At 41.2% G+C, this 20,953-nt stretch overlaps 1 pseudogene; it reads right to left on the bottom strand.

The window, feature by feature from the left end:
• Positions 1-2,843: 2,843 nt before the first annotated feature.
• Positions 2,844-9,347, bottom strand: LOC108024316 (uncharacterized; annotated as a pseudogene).
• Between the last annotated feature and the right edge of the window lie 11,606 nt (positions 9,348-20,953).

The following is a 20,953-nucleotide window of genomic DNA, read 5'->3' as shown; positions in this document are numbered from 1 at the left end:
GTCCTTCCTGGGCTGCGCCTCAATTGGCAGCCTCGCATTAGCCAATAACTTTGGCCCCACATCCTGCACATCCCGGCATGTCCTGGCCATAAGTCATCGGAAGCTGCCTCCTTCTTTCCGTTGGCAGCAGCCTGCCGTTGATTGCTCCATCGCCTCCACAGCTCCTCCTCGGCAGCTCCACCACACCCTCCACTCGGCCAGTTCATCAACTCAAATTTTATGCATTTTAGATGAGTTTTCCTCACAGTTTGTTTGCAACAACAAGAGAAAAAACAGCAAGAAGGAACATTTTGTTTTTCGTTGTTATTTTTATGCAACTTGATGAAAATTTTCAACATCAACATCAAGTTTGGCCAAAATGTCAATGGGGTGCCTTGCCTTGGCCAGCTTCTCTACAGTTTGGGAGCCCAAGCCCATCAACCATTCCACCCAAGCCCGGCAGCATTTTGTGGCCAGTTGGAGCAGGAGCGAATTCTTGGAACATCCTGCAGATCTACAAAATAATATTGGAAAACCAAATAATATTTTACTATTTAAGTTTATAGAAGCAAATGAATTTTCATAAGGCAGCACTTTCAAATTGATGTGTTTAATAAATAAAAAGGTTTCTACATTTAAAAATTAGTATTTTATATTCCAAATATTTTGTAAAAGATTCTATTATAAATATTAGTTCGGCAGTCACATTAAACAAGATGAATCTATGTTACGAATTTTTAAAATATATATTTTGAATTCCATTAATTAAAAAAAAGTGACTGATACTTTTTTGATAAATAACATTAGAGAATACCCATAACAAATACTCATTTATATACCCATTTTCAATGACCTGTCGCCCCACGAATCCGCTCCATGTCCCCCAGAAAATTCATCAACTTTTCTGCATTTTTACTAATTTCAACCGTTAACTTCCTTTGGTTTTCATAGTTAACTTTTACCAGCATGGAAAAATGTTCTGCCTTGGCAAAAATAGAGCAGAGCTGCGGAGAAGGAGGATGTAGTATGGGGGGCACTAGGAGGACTTGCAGGAGCAGCTCGAATTTTCAACTCGCAAGTTCAATAAAAGTTTCGACGCTCTCGTCCTTGTTGCAATTTTATTTGCTGGCTGGCGAAAATGCAATTTCCAGGACATGGCTTTTCCCCGTTTTCAGCCTCCTTGCAGCCAACAGCACCTAAGGCAAGAATTTTGCCCCCTCCGGAAAATTGCATAAAAGTGGAGCATGCCGCTCGCCTCGGGCGGCAGCCAAAGCAAAACAGAGTCCTGCCCAAAACTCTGATGCAGAACTTTGCTTTTCTTAATTTATTTTGCTCACGAGTTGGGCGAATTATAATTACCAGCGAACCCACCAAGCAACAGCGGCTAGTGGTCCATTTTGGGATAGTGAACTGGGAAAAAAAAAACCAACAACTATCAAAATAAACATGTATATTATAAATTTATTTAATATTACATTTTTGCCTTGGTAAACAATCATGCATTTGTTTTGATGTTCCTGTATTTTTTCATTATCTTCTATCCATCTTGTAACCAAATAATTTCTCAGTGTAAGGTTAGTCCAGGTTGGAGGGTCGTTTCGGGTTTGCCAGCTCGATTTATTGGCTTGGCTGGCGCCGAGTTCGATATTAGTGGTCAGGGCTCTCAGCAAATTTTGCAGTTAGGCAAACGCCTTCCTGCCGAACGAAGCAGCAGGACGAAGGGGTCGCTGGGCAGAGGGACCGCCATAAATATTAAATATGATACTTTATGCACTGGTCTGAACCTGCTGCTGCAACTTATCAAATATTCCTGGCTGGCAATTGGCCATCATCTCCAGCGCTGCCTTGGCCACATCCTTGCAGGATATCCAAAGAGTGGCTGAATGAGCTTCATTTGCTTGCCCAGATACGCGCCGTATTTTGCATAACAAACTTTGACTTTCACAGCGATGGGTTGGGAAATGGGCTGGCGGAGGATGGCTTGGGGGCTAACCGGAGCAGAGCCCCAAAACTAATTAGTCGCGTCGCCTGGTGTCCTGTAATGGCCAAAGGAGAGAGGTCCTCCAGCGAAGACACGTGAGCTGATGACGCTGCTTTAGTCCTGGCTCGAGTCGTGCAACTTATTTTAATATTAATGACTAATTGCGGGCAACTTGTCTTTGGCTGCTGCGGAAATTGGAGTCCAGATATTGGCCACTTTTAAAAAAGGTTCACAACATTTATAGAGATTTGAAACTAAGAAGACATATTCATAACAAAAATAAATACAATTCCTTTTAATTTTGCTAAAGTTATTGACGTTAATTAAAGTTTACCTTGCAAATATATTTACTATACCTAATCATTTTATATCTCTCTTAAAATATAGATTTCTAATGAACGATTATGCTTGCACAACGTGGTTATTGTAACTGTCTAGTTGAAAAGTTTTTGAATTCTAATATGTTAAAATCGATGCCTGGATTTCTTAAATCTTCACCTTTTCATTCACCCAAAAATTGGTTAATTTTCCAAAATGCTACGTTTGAGCCTGGTTGCCAAAATCCACTTGAAATTTCATTTGATTTTCCAGCGGAAGCAGTCTTAGTCCCGGCAGGAAGCTCAGCCATGTCTCTGTCGACCCCCAGATTTATTTGGGAGGTGGAACTTTGTAGCTCATTAGAATATTTTCTGCAGAAGTTGGGCCTGCTGGCTAGCCAAAAACTTTCCTCCAGCTGGAGAGACAGCATCGAAAAGGACAAAAGCGATGGAAAGCAATTGAATGGGGCTAGTGAGGAGGCAATGCATGCATTTATTTATAACGCTAAAGTAAAACGAGTGAAACGAGAAAAAAACATTCTTTGTTGGCATTCCATTTAATTGGTCTACGAGTTGTTCCTGTCGAGACTTTGGTCCTCATCCGGGCAGTTTCCCAGGCTCAGCCTCTTGCAACTGCTGGCGAAACAGGTCCTGCCACCGATGGACCGACCAGGACTGGTCCTGATGGTCACTAACCTTTGGCCCAAGTGCAAGTTCAGCATCCGAAAAAAAGGGTAAAAACCGCCGAAGATGCTGCGCAGATTTCTCAGATTTTCTCATGATTTTCTTCGCCCGAAACTGGTCAGCGGCAGCATGGTTCGGATGGGTCAAAGGATTGTCGGCGCTGGTGGTTCATCTAAGGGTGGTTTTAACGGGCGGTTGGTCGGAGGTATCTCTGATTTCGTGTCACGAGGCTGCTAGTCTGTACAGAAACTAAATAGTTGATAAAGAAATCCCATGTTACAATTCCCAGTTTGATCTAAGTTCAAATTATATCAAAATTATTTGGAAAAGATATATGTAGATGACTATGGTAGTAAATAATGAAAAAAGGGAAGGGAAGAGTTGGCATCTTAGTTTCATTTCGAAAAAGTTTCAGGAGTTACTTAGTGTCCCTACCACCAATTACTAAAAGCAGTTCAGACACTTTTTTGGAAATATTTTTAATAACATTAATTATTTCCACCAATAAACTAACCAAGTTTTTTATCCCTCCCGCTTTTTGCTTCTCATAGTGCCGCCCTCTGTTGTTAGGCTTCCCAAGCCACTGCAACCCTTCTGTACTTAGGATAAACCTGAAGAGGTTTGGCCTTCAACCACCAGGCAGCGCTCTATTCGGATAAGTAAATTATCCGTAAATGAGAATATAAATGAGAGAGAGGGAGAGTGGAGTTTCTCTCTTAAGGAAATAAAAGTGCAACATTTAATTAATTTATTTTGTTAAATGTTTTTTATTTTTATAAGAACCAGTAAATAAGTTATGTATAATTAAATAAGCATTCGTACTTATTATTCGAAAATCTGGAAGCTTATTGTGATTAAATAGTCTAAAATTGTAGTTATTATGCTTAATATAATTTTTATAAAATTTTAACAAAGATTTACTAGTGAAATTGTTAAAGCTAAGGTAACTAGACTTAAAAAAAATGATTTAAATTTGTTTTATTTTGTTTAAAAATATTCTTCTTTTTTAAACAACCTGCCATGAAATAAATTTACCTTAATATAATAATATAATATATATATGTATTGAATTTGTTTTAATGGTTTCTTATAAGGAAAGTCTATATGTGAAACCATTTTGTTTTCAATGAAATTGCTTGGCAACAATTAATTAAAACTACCCAGCGACTGCCCAGTCCGCAATATCCCCTTTCAGTTGCTACCCAGCGGACATCTTATTGGTGAAGGCGACCTCAAGCCAAGTCCTTCGCTTCCACCTTTTTTTGCGATAGCATTCGGTTTGGACTTCGCATTCGCCGCCACGTAGAAAAAGGAGGCAGCGAAATAAAATAAATTAAAAGAAAGAGCCAGCAGCAGGACGAAGGAGAAAAGGACCTTTGCAAGGATAACAAGTAGAAGCAAAGCAGAGCAAAGCCAAGCAAATGCTTTGCATTTTTTAAATAGAAAAGGGGCGGAGCACATTTAAATGTGGCTGGGTTTTTTTCCTCTTTGCACCCTCTTCTCCTTCGTCCTTTTCGTCCTTTTCACTTGGCTGCTGCCACTTACTCTCTGCAGTCCAATAAGACGAGGCCAAGGCAAGGAGGCGAGCGACAGGGATGCAGATAGAAACTAACTGGGAAAATCGCTGAAGGGGTTTTTGGGGGGGTAAGGGTCCTGGAAATGGCAGGACGTGCACTTAAAAGTATAAAAGGCAGCAAAAGAAAATTATCAAACGAAAACAAATATTAATGCCAACCGGGCGGGGAGGGGCAAATGCAAATGACAGCTGGTGGAATGGGCACGAGAAGTGGCAGAAAAAGGACCCAGTGACAAAATGGCACTTTGAGGGCACGTAACGATGGTTGAAAAGGATATGAAAGAATTTTCGCAAACGTAGTTAGTTCGGTTGGGCGGTTGGATAGTTGGGGTGGTTGGTTCAACAGCCGCTTGTCTGATTCTCCAAAGGACCAAGCCCTCGAGGACCGAGCACCAAGCACCGGGCAGAAAGCAGCAAGGACCAAGGACCAAGGACCAAACGCCCGGCACCGGACTGCATTCATTTGTAAATATTGTAGCCTGCAGGATACGTATGCAAATAACATTAAGAGCATCGCATAGAAAAATGTAATTTCACTTGATTTGCTCAAAAATGCAAACAGAGACGAGGAAGCACACACACACACAAAGGCACACATGTGTGACACATACACTGACCAAAACACAGACACGAAGGACACGTACACGTACACGGGCAGACAGATAACGGGCCGTAACATGGTAGAAAGTTAAACGAAGATAAGAGCCAGAAGAAAGGAAGGAAGGAAGGAAGCAGCGGCAACAGGAAAAAGTCAGCTCCTGACAGGATATGAAGGACGAAGGACGCGGGGCCGCCGTGGCCCGCTGGAAGGCATTCGAGGACATCGAGGAAGTAGGCAGTTACTTCGATACGACTGGAGCGGGAAAGAAACAATCTGGAAATGGTAGGGTGCTTCAAAAGGTCTAGCCAATAAGAAGTAATCATGTAGCTAAATTTAAGAAAAAAAAACTATTGAAAAGGTAAGAGTTCGGTGTTTAAAGAGTTTCAGGTTTTTAATGTTTGTATTATTTGTTAGTAAAATAATTATGCACTTACATTTTTCGTTATAATATAATATTTTCAAGATATTCATAGATTGGTTATTTGTATTAGAAGCCAATGTGTCTTTCCTAAATTATTATATAACATACTCTATTTTGTTTTTTTCTGAGACACCCTTGTGCAAAACAGCCTACTTTCGAGTTCCGTGAGCCAGTGTCCTTTTCCTCCTCATTCCCCTCAAAGTCTGGTCTGGTGTCTGGCGGGCCTAGCAACTCAATCGTGGCTGCTGCTATACGGGTATCCTGGTCGTCTGGCTCCTTCGTCCTGTCTATGGAAATATCTTATGGCTGACAGCTACGAACTCCGTGCGACAACAGTCACATAGTCACTGGAAAAATTATAAATAAATACAAAATATTATAAAAAAATTAGTTTTGATATAAACTAAGGCTTTAGAAATGTTAATAAACGAAATCAAAGTCTATATTAAGGAAAGTATAATAAAATATGATGTACTCTTATACTAGTATCCATGATAGATTATAATTTTATCTTTTAATTTTCAAAGGCAGGACAAAACCTTATGTGTAGTAAGTATTTGCAGTCTTGGATTTTAGCTCAGGATTTTTCTCGGTGTAGACACACAGACCCCACAGACCGACACAGATGCAGACGGTCGGCCTTTGGCTTACATTTTAAGTGTCTGAGGCCTCAATTGCTTTACTGGCTTTTCGACTGCCCGGAGAAGCGATGGCGATGATGATGACGACGATGATGGCCGAAAGTCTGGGGGAAAAGGAGGCTGCCTGATGGCCGATGGGCGATGGCTGGGTTATGCAACCAAGGCGGTGAGTCAATGGACTCCAACTCGTTCACGTTACTCGCCTTGGCCCGTCGTCCTTTTTGGTCCTTTTGTTGCACATTTTATCAGCGCTTTAACGTTCAATTCAATATAATGACTCCCCTATGCATAAAATGCCCGATGCATGAGGATTGGGAGGTCCTGGCAAGTGGAACGTCTGTGTGAACGAGCCATACTTTTTATGGCGCCATCGAGTGCAGACAAGGCAGCTCGGGGAGGGGGAAGGGGGGGGGAGCAGGATTCAGGATCCTGGAGCCGTCGACTTAAGGGGAAGATTTTAATTTGCATTCGTTTGCTTTCGTTTGCAGGATGAGGTTGTTGCTGCTGCCTGGCCTGCCTATATTTAATCGTTTTTGCAATTTCTCGTGATTTTCCCCTGCAGTTTGTGTTTGCCGGGTTTGGGGTCTTCGTCCTCGTCCGGCAAATTGTTAAGTCGCCCATAAATTTGACTTGTTCTTGCAGTTTGGGGACTTTGTGGGGCACCCACTGAGGCTATTTGCATAATGGTTTATAGAAAAGACAAAGCCGGGGCTTGGGCTTGGCCTCTCGGTTTTCGGGCACAAAGGACACAATGGCATCCCAGGTCGGGTTGATTTTCCTCGGTTTTGTTGTGGTCCACATATATGGCCCACCACATTTCGTTCTCCTCCTAAAACCGGAAAACGAGTGGCTTTAAGGGCTCTGCTCCTTTTGTGCAGCATCCTTGGCTCGAAGTTAAAACCATCAACCACTTAAAATAAATTAAGGCGACGCCATTTTCCTTTCGCCCCGAGAGCATTCAGCAAACAACCCCGAGCTGAGGACCAACCGAGCAAGGGCCAGGACTTGCAGGATACACAGGATACACAGGACAGCATCCCTGCTCTCCCCCCAAGACGACCGTCGTCTCCATGCGCCGTGTTGGCCATTACTTTTTCCAGCTTTTTCATTTATTTTTATATTTCTCCGTTCCGTCTACGTATATGTATATATAGAAACCCAAGGGATCCCTTTTGCTATTAGTTTAGCAAGAGCTGCAGGGTTGGTTGTGGGCCCTGTCAAGTACAGTTTCGTATTCTTCTGCTTAAGCATAACGAATGTCCTGGCCGGGGACCACCGCCCCACTTGCCACCCATTTTGCTGCCACTTTTGGCCAACATAGTTGGTCGTTGGACAATTCCCTGGGAGAGAAACGTCCTGGGCAAAAGTAATTTTTTACTGTTAGTTAAATAAATGCGAATGCGAAGCAGCTGCAGCAGCTGGCACCGCAGGACCCAGGATCCAGCCGGCAGCAGCCAGGACTCAGGACTCGGCATCCAGGGCCCAGGACGAGGGCGTTAAAAGTTTCCACCATTTACTTGTGCCGCATCCTGTTCGTCCTGCCAGTTGCGTATTTTTTTGCCTGCTTTTCTTTGGGGACCAGAACGTAGGACGCAGAGCATTGCCTTGTCTCGCTGGCTGAAAGACGTGCCAGGACCTCTCCCACACCCACACCCACACCCACTGGCTGCTGCCAGACTGCCTGGCTGGCAAGATAAAAAATTAGTTTCGCGAACAAGATGAATGCCTTTTGCTGATTAAAATTGCGCAGCAACTGAAGGGTGGAAAAGGCAAAGGAAAACAAGGAGCGCTCTTAATGAAATAATATGCGAAGGAAGTGAAAATTACATGCCAGCAAATGCTGCTATTTATTCAGGCTTAAAGTCATGCTTGGTTAGCATAATATCCTTAGTAAACTAGGTTGGTAGCTTTATAAATTAATGTAAAAATTACCAATTAATAGTATTTTTAGAACTTTAAGGACAGTAAAGTAAAATATATCTTATATACTGATAAAAATGGATCAAATTAACACTTTGATTATTATGACTAAAATATAAATATAAAATATAACTCTTTTTTGACTTCTAAGTTCTTGCAATTAAGGCATAATTTCCCTGTCCTTTCATAGACTTGTTTAATTTGCAATTCCCCAGGAAAATCCTCCAAAAATAATGGGCCTGAAACGAAATAGAAACCGAAAATACATTAGCGACATGACGACAAACATTTTCCATTCGACAATGGAGCAACAATTAGTGCAATATTCAAATCGTAAATCATAAATAAGGCGGCGGCCGGTGGCAGCGAAGGGCTGACCCTGTCTGGTCAATTATTTGGCCAATTGCGAGCAATAATTTGCACGCAGGACACCTGGTGGCAGTGGGTCACACGCCCGCAAAACCGTGAAGTGGGTGGTGCGAATTAGTCGCGTGGCGAGGGCAACAGTTGAACGGTCAATTTTGATTTGCCATAAATAAAGCTTAATTGAATTATTGAACGGAAAACACAAGCGAGCGAGCGGCATGCAACTGTTGCTTCTGACCCCCGTGATTCGGCATCGGTCCATTTAAATATGAATTAAACCAATTTCGAGTCGATTAATGTCGACGGCTCTCCATTCGCATTCGATTTCGCCCATTCTCTTTCCCTCTCGACTGCATTCCTTTTTTATGATTTTTTTGTTTTTTTGGCAGCAATTATATTTATTTTTCGGGTTCCCCAGCCTTTCGCTCATTTCAGCTTGTTTCCATTTTTTTTTGGCTGCCCGGCACTTTCCATTTCGTTGCGGCATCGGCACCCGGCGCCCAGATCCCGGACAGGATTCGGGATCCAGGACACTACGGCTTATTAATGCGTGCATTGATGGAATACGCACACACCCATTCAGCTGACCCACACACACGGACACATGCGTAATGCAGGCGGTTCTACTTCCTCTTTTTTTACTTTTTCCGTTCCGTTTTTTGGCTTTTTATTTTATTTTTTTGGGGAATCCCAAATAAAAATTGCATATTATGTAAAGAGCGGCGGCTGGCGTTGCTCATGTTGTGGCATTGCTGTTGTTATTATTGCTGCCGGTGGGGCAGCAGCAGCGACGGGGTAAAAAAAGAGTGCAAAAATAATTCTGGGTGAAGGACGAGGACACTGGCCAGCCGGCGGGTGCATCCTCCTGCTCCTCGGCCAACGGGGCGTATGTGCGATGCTCGCTCATTTTTCTCGCTTTTCCTCATTCCCATTGTATGGTAAGCGATGGGTGGGTCACTTTTGGGCGGCGGTGCCGGTGCAACCGGAGTCGGAGTCTGGCGTTTCCGCATGCATCATCACAGCCGGCAGACGAGCGGCAGACACCACGCCCCCCTCTGGGTGACCGCCCCCCACGGACACCCACACTCATTAAGTGCAATAAACTGTGCGGGGGAAAACAGAAATTAAGTTCCACGCCCAAGGACCCAATTGGCACTGCAATTGTTTGGCGAAAATCACTTAATAATTTGTGGGTATACCGAGGTATCGGGATTTATTCAATCAGTAGTTGGGACCTCAGCCTGTTACTTTGTTTCTGATGCAAGCGGAAAAGGGTATTTAATAGTGAAGATTTTCACAGTTCAAGTTTTACTAATTTTTTCTTTGAAAAATCCTAAATAAAGTGGTTACATTAAAATCATCGGTCAAAAACAACTATTAATTGATGACAGATAAAATAAGTCAGTATTTACCTAATTAATTTAACATATTTACATTAATTTGATTTAATTAATTCTTTTTTTTAAACAAAATTCAAAAGTCAAAGCTTAAATGGAAATATTTTGTATACAAATTTAATGAAAAACTTAAAAGAAATAATAAAATAACATTAACATGAACAGAAACTAATACAGAATAAAGAGATTGATTAATTTGTTAAAAATTTAATATAAAATTAAACACACGTTTGACCAATAAGCGGGAAACTTTAGTGGAAAAACGATAAAGGACTATCCATTGCCGAGTCCTTACTGCCATCATTTCTCTTTTCGAATTTTCCGTTGCATACTTTTCAGCTGGCGACGAATTTTTTTGGTTAATTTTTTGTTTTCGGCCAATTCGCCCCGGCGAAAGTATCTGTGAGAGTGCGCTGCAGCAGTGTGCGTCTCGGTGCACGTGTGTGTGTGTGTTAATGCGGCTCATACACGTAATTGGCATTAAATTAAACGCCGGCCCCCCCATTTGCCGTCTGGTGTGAAAAAAATGAATGACCAGCCACAGTCTGGCATTCGTCTCTCCTCTCCAGGATATTTTTAGTTTATTCTTTTTTCGGCCGGCACTCACACCGAAGTGCAAATGTATATATATATGTGTGTGTGTATCTGTGTGTATGGAAGGCTGTTGCATCTGCTGCTTATGATAATTGCCGGTTGCACTGCGTTTTCTGGCTCTCCGGCACGTGTCTCGCCTCAGACACCCAACCCACCCCCTGGGTTTCTCTTTTTTCGGCTGTTTGTTTTTCGCATATGTGCTGGTTTTTTCTCCTTTTTTTTTGGCCGTTCATTGACATTGTCAATGTCATTGTTGCCATTTGAGTTGTCGTCGTTTTTTCCTCATTTGGCTTTTTTCCCCCATTTTTCGTTTGTTTTTTAATTTTATTTCTGCTCGTTCTTGCAGCGCATTTTTATTTTCAGTTTTTATTTTATTTAATTGCAATTTGTTTTTTGTTGGCGCGTGCCACTTTTACAGCCGCGAAATTTAAGTTCTTTTTTACTCGTTTTTTTTTGACACTTTTATGATGTTTACATTATGACGTCACCGAGTGTGTGGAGTGTCCTTTTCGGGTCGAGCCTGATGGCAGGCCGAAAATCAGCTGTTTGTCTGCAGTTTAATTGGCGTTTAATCGATGATTACTGCATACATTGCAGCAGCTGTATTTTTGGGGGAGTGTCATTTAATTTTGGGGCAATATTTGGGAACAGATGAGGTATATGAACGGACTTAAATTTAGGCATAAATGTATGCAAGCTATTTGTAAAATTTGTAAGTTACAGTAAAATTATGTATGATAATAAGGTAATCTTGAAACTAAGAGGATTTAAAATTCAATTAATATTTTGTAAGCACTGTAATTTATTATTAAATAAAATAAAAACTATAACGAAAAAAATAATAACATTTCTGCCCTTCATAAAGGATTTCATGGATTTTGTTAAATCTATATAGATAGGTTTCCGAGTAATTAGGTGCAACATTATCAGGCTCTTGATGAAATGAAAATTCTGCGAATCGAAAGGCGTTGTTATTGGGATCCAAAAATTAACTAAAACGTCAGGTGCATACACACATTTGACGTTTGAGTGAAAATGGGAAAATTTAAGCTGCTGGAGGGGCAACTTCCCCCGGGTGTGTGGAGGCCCCTCGAACAAAAACAACAAATTTCCATCACACTTCAAAAATGTTGAATTTCATTTTTCATTTTAATGAATTTGTGTTGTTGCCGCACTGATGTTGTTGACGTTGTTGCCGCTCCAGCTTGCCGCTGGGCGGCCACACACGCAAATTACCTTATTTAGTGCACACATCGCCGCATATAATATAATTTACTGTACATAGACCTTTTTTCCACACACATATGTATACGGTGAAGTGGCGTGTGTGCGTGGCGGGCTTACATTACCGCTTTTCCTGTTGTTGTTGGCGTACATAATTTACTCAACTGGTTTTTGGGTTGGCGCTTTTTTCCGCTGCGGCTATCTGTCCCAGTCCCAGTGCCATTCCCAGGATCAGGATCGGCACCAGGCCCACTCCCCCCATTCCCAGCCGAAGTGCCTTCCCTCTAACCTTTATCGTCCTGGCTATTTGCCAGTGTTGCGCGTGTGTGTGCGTGGTATGTAGTGCATGTGTGCGTGCTTTGTGCGTTTGGGGGCATTTTTCAGGATATCTATTGGGACCGGGCGTACCCTACACTTAGAAGGATAAGTCAATTCGTTGGAATGTGCTTCTTTAAAAATTAAAACAACTTATAAAACAAATACAAGTTTAAATAATTCCTAGTGAATTTAAGATTGTGCATATTAAAGAACTACTTTTTTATATGTTCTTTAATCGCTTAAAAAAAGGACGCTATACTCGTACAACTTTTGAAATTCCTTTCCCTTTGATCCCATTTTTATTTAAAAGCAATGATAATAAATGGAAAAGACAGTTTTACTCATATCTCGATTTTTTATCATTTTGCTTTAACTACAGGCAAGAACATTTTTAAAAATTAATGAAAAGGGATTAGGAAATATGTTGTATTTTTTTTAACAAACTGATAAGGGTGATGGTAAATTAGCAATTTTTTTTCTTTTGCTGCTCCTTTATCCATAACCTTTTCCCCAGGAATTTAAGAATGAAAATTTGCTTATGTTTGGATTATTTTAAAGTTGAAATTTCATTACTTCCCAGCTTTAATTAGTAAAAATAAATAAAGTACAATTTTGTGATTTAAATGAGGAATTTACGGATTGGTTTTTATCCATACTTATATGCATATCACAGAGGGACATAAGGACTATACTGAATAATGGCGATTTAATTGGAACGACCGCAATGCTATATTAATTAAAGCCTACGAAATGGACCGTAAGCCTTTCCACTGCCTGTAGGACTTTCTCGATTCGTTTTGGCTGTCAGTTTGAAGTTTTCCCCCAACTCTTTGCCTGTCGGCTTAAACTAAAAACGGTAAAATTTTAAATTAACGACGCACGCACACAGCTGCAGATGCGGAGAACGACACTGACAGGACTGTGATGTGCGAGTGTGTGTGTTTAAGGGGTTTTGCGGGCATTTTATGTAATGTCGTCTGTAATTTGACGTTGGCGTACGCAGGCTGCATTTAAAATGAAAATATATATTGCCGCACACGCTGATAAATGTGCAAAGAGAGATGGGTAATCCGTGCGTGTGCCAAAGCTCCAACTTTTGTGTTTAAGTATCTGATGGATACCATACCAAGGCCTCCACAGAAAGTACTATTAATCAAACGGTTCGAAAATGGTTAGGTCCACCTATTGTTTAGCCCTAAATCCCCATCGACATTAGGCAGCTGCCTCTGAGGATCCGCGGCTTACATTATTCAAGGCAAAATAATTGCAACTCGCAGCTGCTTATACGTCAAATAAACCCAACCCTCGAAGCGCCGAAAAAAAGGGGTGGAATGGGCTGGCGAAGGCTAAACAAACCCTTAAGCCACCAAAAAAGAGGGTAAGTTCTCCGGTCGGCCATTTTGGATTCGCAGGCCGCACACAGCATAAAGTTGCAAAAAGGTGAAACCTCAGCTTTTACTTTAAATTCAATTCAATTTCGTTTGTATGAAAAACCGTTCCAGGCACTGTGTGCAGATGCAACCGATTAAATTGGCAAAAAAGGAAGCACATTTGCCGCGCTTCCAGCAGCTGCGGAGTATCCGTTAGATACAGATACAAATGTAGCCATTGAGCGCCATCGTTTTCATTTTTATAAAGAATATTTTCTATTATTCTATTATTTTAAAATGAAAAATATTTGTTTTTTAATTTTTTTTGTGTTTGTCATCATGATGCTTTTAATGGTTTTTCCATTTCTCGATTCCCCGACTATTATTCCCTCGCTCGCATCTCTTAAGGTGGAGCCGATTACCTGATGAAGCAGCCGCGATAATGATGACAATGTGAGCCGACACAAACAAGGAAAACTTATTAATGTAATTAATTAAAACAAACAGCTTCAATTGAAACGCGACAGTCCGGATGACGATGGGGATGTTGGGGGGCGTGGCCCTGCCAGTGGGCGTTGGGCGGTCGGCAATTAAAGGAGTATGTGGCTGCCCTTGTCCCACGTCTGCAGGCGACACACATCAAAAGCAGCGGCGACACACACAGACATTCTTTCACGCAAGGGATGAGGGCAGTGTTGCCAGGTTTTTAAAACAAAAAATAAAAAAGGACCTTAGAAACAAATTTAATTAACGAAAGAATTCCAGTCATTTAACTGAAGGAACAATTGTTATACAACCACATAAAACAATAAAATTAAATAATAAGAATTTTAGAAAATAGGATCAATAAAATCCTCTAATAAAATGCTTTATCAAAATACCTAAATGATATTATTAAAAATCGTATATCTTTAGTTTTAAATGTGATTCAAATAAATGGCTAAAAGTTGTTAACCCTTTTAAAAATACCGCTGCATTTTTTCTAAGCATTGTACAAAATGGTGTGAAAATGTACTCATGCGAAAAGCATGTAGATATAGATATTTTCGCCATTAAAAGGCGCAAAAAGCGGGATTTGACGTGAAAAGTGCTGAAATGGCAGCACGGCATGTGGGCGAGTGGCTGGCTTGAATGCTTGGTCTTCACACCACACGCGTTCGAAATTTAAATCATAAATCATGAGCTTTTCCTCCGCGGCATTTTTCATGCTTTTGTTTTCCACCGCCCACTGCCAACCACTTCTCTGCCCTCACTCGATTTTCTCTCAGTGTTTTTTTTTCGCTCTTTCGTGCGCTGCATTTTGTTTTTCGCATTTTTCTTTCGCCAACGGACTCTGGGGCGCTTTTTAGTACGCATAAAAAGAGAAAAAAGAGCCGCCATTTTGTTTTTTCCACTTATTTTCTCATTTTCGCCCGATTCACTCGCATATAGAAAATAAAATGCCGCAACATACAATGGCAGCGGAGGCAGCAACAACAAAAATCGAAATTGCTGCATACAGAAAATGCGGTGCTCCCCTTGGCTCATTTATTTTGCAGCCCACCCCGTGGAAAACCCACCCACTGACACCACCCCCTGTCCGACCTTAAGCTCTATTTGGGCATTAAGGGTTTTCGCTTGGGTCCTTTGCGAAAGGGTTTTAGCCCGCCTGCTTCTTGTTTATCTGTTTTTGTATTTCGTTTTTTGTGTTTTTCTCTGTTTTTGGGGAAACGCTCAAAGACCCTAAATTATTCACGCTCCCCAGCCTCCCAATTTTCCCTTTTACTGTTTTCCAGAGGAAGGGGGACGTGAAAAAGGGGGGCAACCTGACATGGAAAAATTTCGTAATTCAAAATTAACATTTAAGGATGACTTGGAGTTGGCCGCCATTTCTCCTCGCCATTTCCCTTGACGCTTTCGCCTGTCGTACGGCGAAAAGGATGCGAAATGTGTACACAAATTAAACGAAAAAGAGAAAAAGCAGCAGCGTGCACAACAAAAAAGGATAAAAACAGTACAGTTGCGACAAAATGCGAATTTTACTTTGCTCTCGTTGTGAATTCACGCATTTTGAGGTTGTTTGCTGAGACTTTTCGGCCACATTGTAATTGGATAGGGAAAAATGCAGGTTCCATGGGGAAGAGATAGAACTCAGAACTTAACCTGTTTATCTACTTAAGCCTACTTTAGTCTTTTTTTCGCCAGGTTAAGTCTTGAAACAGATATTAAAAAGATGACTCCGACGTCTTTGTTTTTTGGCAATGCAGTTTATTTTAATTCATAACATTTTAAAAAAAGATTAAAGATAAGAGGTATTTAATATATGCCTTGACTTTGTAGTTTAGCAATAAAAAATCAATGAATTTATTCCAACTTGTTTGCAATATTAATTCATTTTTTATCACCTATTTGAAATTTATGCTAAGACAAACATTTTTAAGTTTTGGCTTGTTATTATATATATCTGAAGCACCTTTAAAATATTTATAACCTTAATTTTAAAAGCTTTCCTTATTGTTTTCTTATCCTAACTAAACAAGCGTTCTCCTTGCCTTTTTCTCCATTATTTTCCCCTTTTTAATTTCTTTTCTCTTTTTCGGATGCCTCTGCATCTTTGTCTTCCTTGTGGCCAGGATGCAAACAATTTACGCAATCTGCCATTGCACTTTCTCCACCCAGCCACCCACTAAACGGAAACCGAGCGGAAAAGAGAGAGCCAGAGTCCTGTGAGTGACGGAGAGAAAGTGAGAAAGGGACAGCCGGCCGAAGGACTTCTCTCTCGCAGAGTGACTGAAGGAGCAGATGAGTTTGAATAAAATAAAATCAAATAATATGCATGGAGCAAGAAAAGCAAGGCTGCCTTGCCATTCCAGCCCCACAACCGCCCTCTTTGCAACAGCCAGTTTTACCAAAGAAACACCACCCCCACCCTCTCGAAGTGTATTCCCCACACACGCACACATACACGCTCACAGGCGACTCGGCTTCGTATAGAAAAACGTGGCAAAAAGTCCAAGCCACCCACCTGACGCCCCCAATTTTTGCTTTTTTCGCTGGGGAAATTTTTTGTCTTTTTTTAAGCTCCACCTACTTGCTGCTCTGCCATTGGCTGCTGCTCCCGTCGACTGCGGAAAAGGCAGAAAAAGCAGAAAAAGCCAGGCAGCAGCCGCAGCTGCAGCAGCAAAAGCAACAGCAACAAAAACTGGCTAAAAGGGGGAAAAAAGGCTAACTCGGCACACACAAAAACCCCAAGCACACAAACACACACACATACATGTATGGTGTCCTGCCGCCTTTGATTCTGTGTTGTTTGCTTTTTCACATTTTATTTTTAACATTTATATTTTGCGTGCGTGTTTTATGAACAGGCTTCAAAGGAGTAATGCGTGGGAGGGGCCGGGGGCGGGAGTTAAGCACCCACACACAGAGGGACATGATATATACTATAGTTAACAGCATTATGAAAAATGAAAACGATTTCCCTTTGCAGCGCTTTTCCTTCACCCGGCTAGACGCGTCTGTGGTGCGTCTCCTCAATTTTGCCACAAACCTAAATAACACCGAAGAAAAATATTATCACTAGGGATATAATATCATACAATCTATAGAGAGGTTTCTACGTATAGCCAATATTTTATAGGATGCGTTTTTTAAAGGAACACCTAGTAAAAACTGCTGTTTTCTTTTCATAACTGAAAAATTAAAAAAAAACAAGAAAATTGTATTTTAGTAAAATATTAATAAAATTGTATTATTTTATAATCTAGTATAATTCAATCCAAAAAAAGTTTATCGTTAGAATAAAACCTTGAAGTGAGAAGTGAGCTGAGAAAAATGTCTAAAGCTAGTTTTAACGAATTTTTGTATAGAATATAGTAAAACGCTTTTCTCTCAGTGTGCTTTTTGGATCCTATTCCTTTTGCCGTAGCCCAACTTTAGCCGCTTGGTCACGTTGCACTCGCATCCTGGCAGCAACAATGCGACCCTGGCTCTGCCGGCTCTTCTGGCCGGCAGTGGTTGAGTGTTTAGTAAGTGGTTTAGTAAACACATTTAGTTATTTGCCAAGCGGCGACCCGGCAAACAGAAAGGACCCGGCCGTAAAAGGACGAGGGGGCAAACTAAAGCAAGGCCTCCCGCACGCACCGAAGGACATCGAGTGGAGCACTTAATGACACTTAGTGATACTCAATTATCACTGCGGCTCCTTGCTCAATTACTTGGAGAGGCCTTTATCCTTGTTCTCGTTTCCTCCGCCGGGAATCCCCCACATTTCTAATCTATATATATGTCGATCCCTCTTGCAAATGTAATCTAAAAGTTTAGCCAGAACTTCCGGCCCGATTCTCTGGCTGCCGCAGTTTTGGGCCAACTTTTATTAGCTTTCCCGCTAATTGCTTCTAATTTAATTAAATTTAAAAACTTTTGCGCGCTTTTAGTTGGAAAATATTGTGCATGCGGGGTTTTTTTTGGGGGGTACCTGGGGTATCCTTTGGGGCTTGGGTTCGGTCTACGCCGAGCTGGCAAATGAGTTTGGGCGTGTGTGTCGCATAATAGTTTAGCTATAAATTTTATGCGTCTGCTTGCATTTTGCAGTAAAATATTTTATAATTAAATATTTGTTTAATTAGTGCGAGTGGCCGGCGTCGCAGAGCAGTTCGTTGCGGGATGTTTTTCGAAGGGGCTGGGGGATTATGGCTGCGGTTGCCGAAAACTGTTCATTTAATAAGTGGCCAGCATTACATTATTTCGCCCTCTGTCCAGCCGGGTTAGTTGGATAGATTTAATTTGGGTTGAAAGCTGAAAACTCCTCTGATAAATTGTATTTTTGCTAACTCGTTGGCAAAACGAGAGAAGCTGAACTAATTGAATAAAGAAGTTTTGACAAGGCAATTGCTCCTTGGGGCACTATGCATTTTAACAAGAAACTATTGGTTGGGGATAAATAGGAAATCGTCCTTTCAGATCAACTTAATTGAAGAGACGGCTGGAAATAAATTGATTGTTTGTTCTTTCCATCAAGGAATATTTAACTATTTGTCCCCAGACATCTAAAATATTAAACATTTCTATTGGTAAACTTTGTTGTGGTTTCTTGGCTTTTGAAGTTTTTTTGAGGCTAGAACAAACTTAAAGTGCCTCTAAAATTACTAAGATAAAAATACTAATTTTATATTCTCCAACTTTTACAACACACCATTATGGTGATTTATGTGGGGCTCTCATTAAGCCAACCTCGCTGGCTGCTTACATTATTTTTGACTATTTGTAACTGTCGATAATTTAACTGAAATCGCCTTCTTGGCCCCGACAGCCAGGAGCTGAGCCTGGTCTGGGGTAATTAATAAGCGTAAACCCCGCCCGACATCGCTTCAGCTTTCACCCATTTGTCAGCTATTGTCTGACCCCGGCGATATATCAGCCGGAGATGTGGAAAATACGCTAGAAACCATTTTGAGGAAAAACAAAATAGCGCTACAATAAGTAAAATTAATGAGCCAAAATGTAATTTTATAAATTGTAAAAAGCTTCCGGCGTGTGCTGTCTAAAATGGGAAATGAAAAAGAGCATTTCGGCCGGGCCAGCGAAAGTGAGGAATTATGGAAGCCATTTCGGATGGATGGATGGCTGGGATGGGATGGAAGAAAGGAAGGAACTGGGGGAGCTGGGAGAAAGCAAGGGTGAAAGTGGATTTACTTTCGTCTACGTGACACGAGTCCTTGCCCCCTTTTGCGGTTGTTGCCGGCTGCGATGATGATGAGTCCTGTCCAGCCAGGACCTGCCCCCGTATCCTTGCCATCCTTGCTCAAGCAGGAGACACGCATCGCGTGGAACGTCTGCGAGCAGATTAACGTTCACGTACCGCACCGAAATGGGGGGCTACGATGGTGATCTCCCCCACACAGGATTCCCCTGGGTCCTGGGTGCTGGGTCCTGGCCACGTCCTTGCTGTCAGTGGCAGCAGGAGCGGCTCGAACATGGCGGCCATGATTTTCGAAATTAATTCAACTTGATTTTGCTTTCTTCCTTTTTGTTTTGCTCCCTCACTTCGTTGGTCCTTCTGTTTGCAAGTGGGGTTTGCTGTTTTCCAGGGGGTTGGGGTGAGTGTTGGCTGTGAATGGTTGGGTGCTCGCAGTCGGGCACCGCAGACAAGAAATTAAAATTCATTTCAAAGGCCAGGCGGGGAGAAAGGTACTCTGATTCACGAATATTCAAGGCGCAAGCCTAAAAGTATGCAAGGACCATGGGAGATAACCAACCCTCATAAGGCAAACAACAACCCTTCTTCGGGGCGGTTTTCCTTTTTGGTTTGTTTTTTTTTTTTTTTTTTTGGTTTTTGCCCTTTTCCACAATGGCTGCCATGTTTCCTTTTCCTTTTGTTGCAAGCCAAAAAGTTTTCTATTGTTTTTCAACTGTCATGATGAACTTTTGCCTTTGTTGTCGCATACTTTTGGCAACAAATTTCCGTAACCCCATAACCCTCTTCACCCCCATTCCCACAGCGCCTGCACACACATATTTTATTCTGCTCGACTTAATGCGGGGCTACGATTGTCATTTCGCTTTGTTCTTGTTGCGTGTCTGCCAGCTGTCGTCTTTATGGCACAGATCCATTAATATTCCCTCCCGAAATATGTGTGCCTCAGGTGCAGGCTGTCTTTGTTCCCCGATTTTTGTCTGTTTTTCAGCCCGTCGCCATTGTTTGAGACGCTGCCATAGGAACTTGTCCTGACAGCCCGGCTGCCTGCGAGAAGTGAGCCGTAAGCTGTTCAATTGCCGAGTCCAGTCGGCAGAGGAAATCTGTAACAAATCATGGTCTCTGCCTTGGCCTGAAGGTATGCCAAGCTCAGCGTCTCGTACTCTGATTTTTACACAGGAAAAAAAGCGGTAACTCTTTTTGACTAATAAATAATGTTCAGTGCATAAGCACTCGAAAAACAGGGTGTAGTGTCCCATGATAAATAATATGTCAGCATTTTGCGGTCATACCTAAATTGTATCACTTAAAGATTTTTGAATAAGTTATTAATCTATTAAAAAACTTTCAAAAACTTCAGTTTTCTTAATCCTTCTTTTGTACTAAAATTTCAAATTTGTTTTTTCGGCTGCCATTCTGCAAGTAAAAGTCAGAATGACGAATGTGATACTTTTGCATTCAAAACTAAAAATTTTGTATTTTTGCCATTTTTTTCAAAAAAAACATTATGTCGAAACAATGCGGAAAATCGACAAAAAATTTATTTTCCTTAAAGTGATGGAACCTTTTAGCAAATGTTGTTAGCTGTTCAAAACAGTCCACCTTTTATCTGTACGCCTTGATTTGGCTGAAATACGATTGAAAAACCGCTAAAAGTTTGAGTATTTTTGATCAAATTCGTAATACCAATTTTTCGGGAAAAAAATATGTTTTTTGGATGCCATACTGCAAGGAAAGGTCCGAATTAAGAATGTGATACCTCGTTGAGCTCGTAATTTGAATTCCTATTCATTGGCATTCAAACCTAAAAAATTTTTATTTTTGCCATTTTTTCAAAAAAAACATGATGTTACCCCTTAAAAAAATGGAAAATTTGAGCCAAAAATAAAT

Source organism: Drosophila biarmipes, chromosome 3R (assembly GCF_025231255.1).
Source record: "Drosophila biarmipes strain raj3 chromosome 3R, RU_DBia_V1.1, whole genome shotgun sequence".
Taxonomy (NCBI): Eukaryota; Metazoa; Arthropoda; class Insecta; order Diptera; family Drosophilidae; genus Drosophila; species Drosophila biarmipes.
Note: the sequence above shows the minus strand (reverse complement) of the source record. Positions and strands in the feature narration are given on the sequence as shown.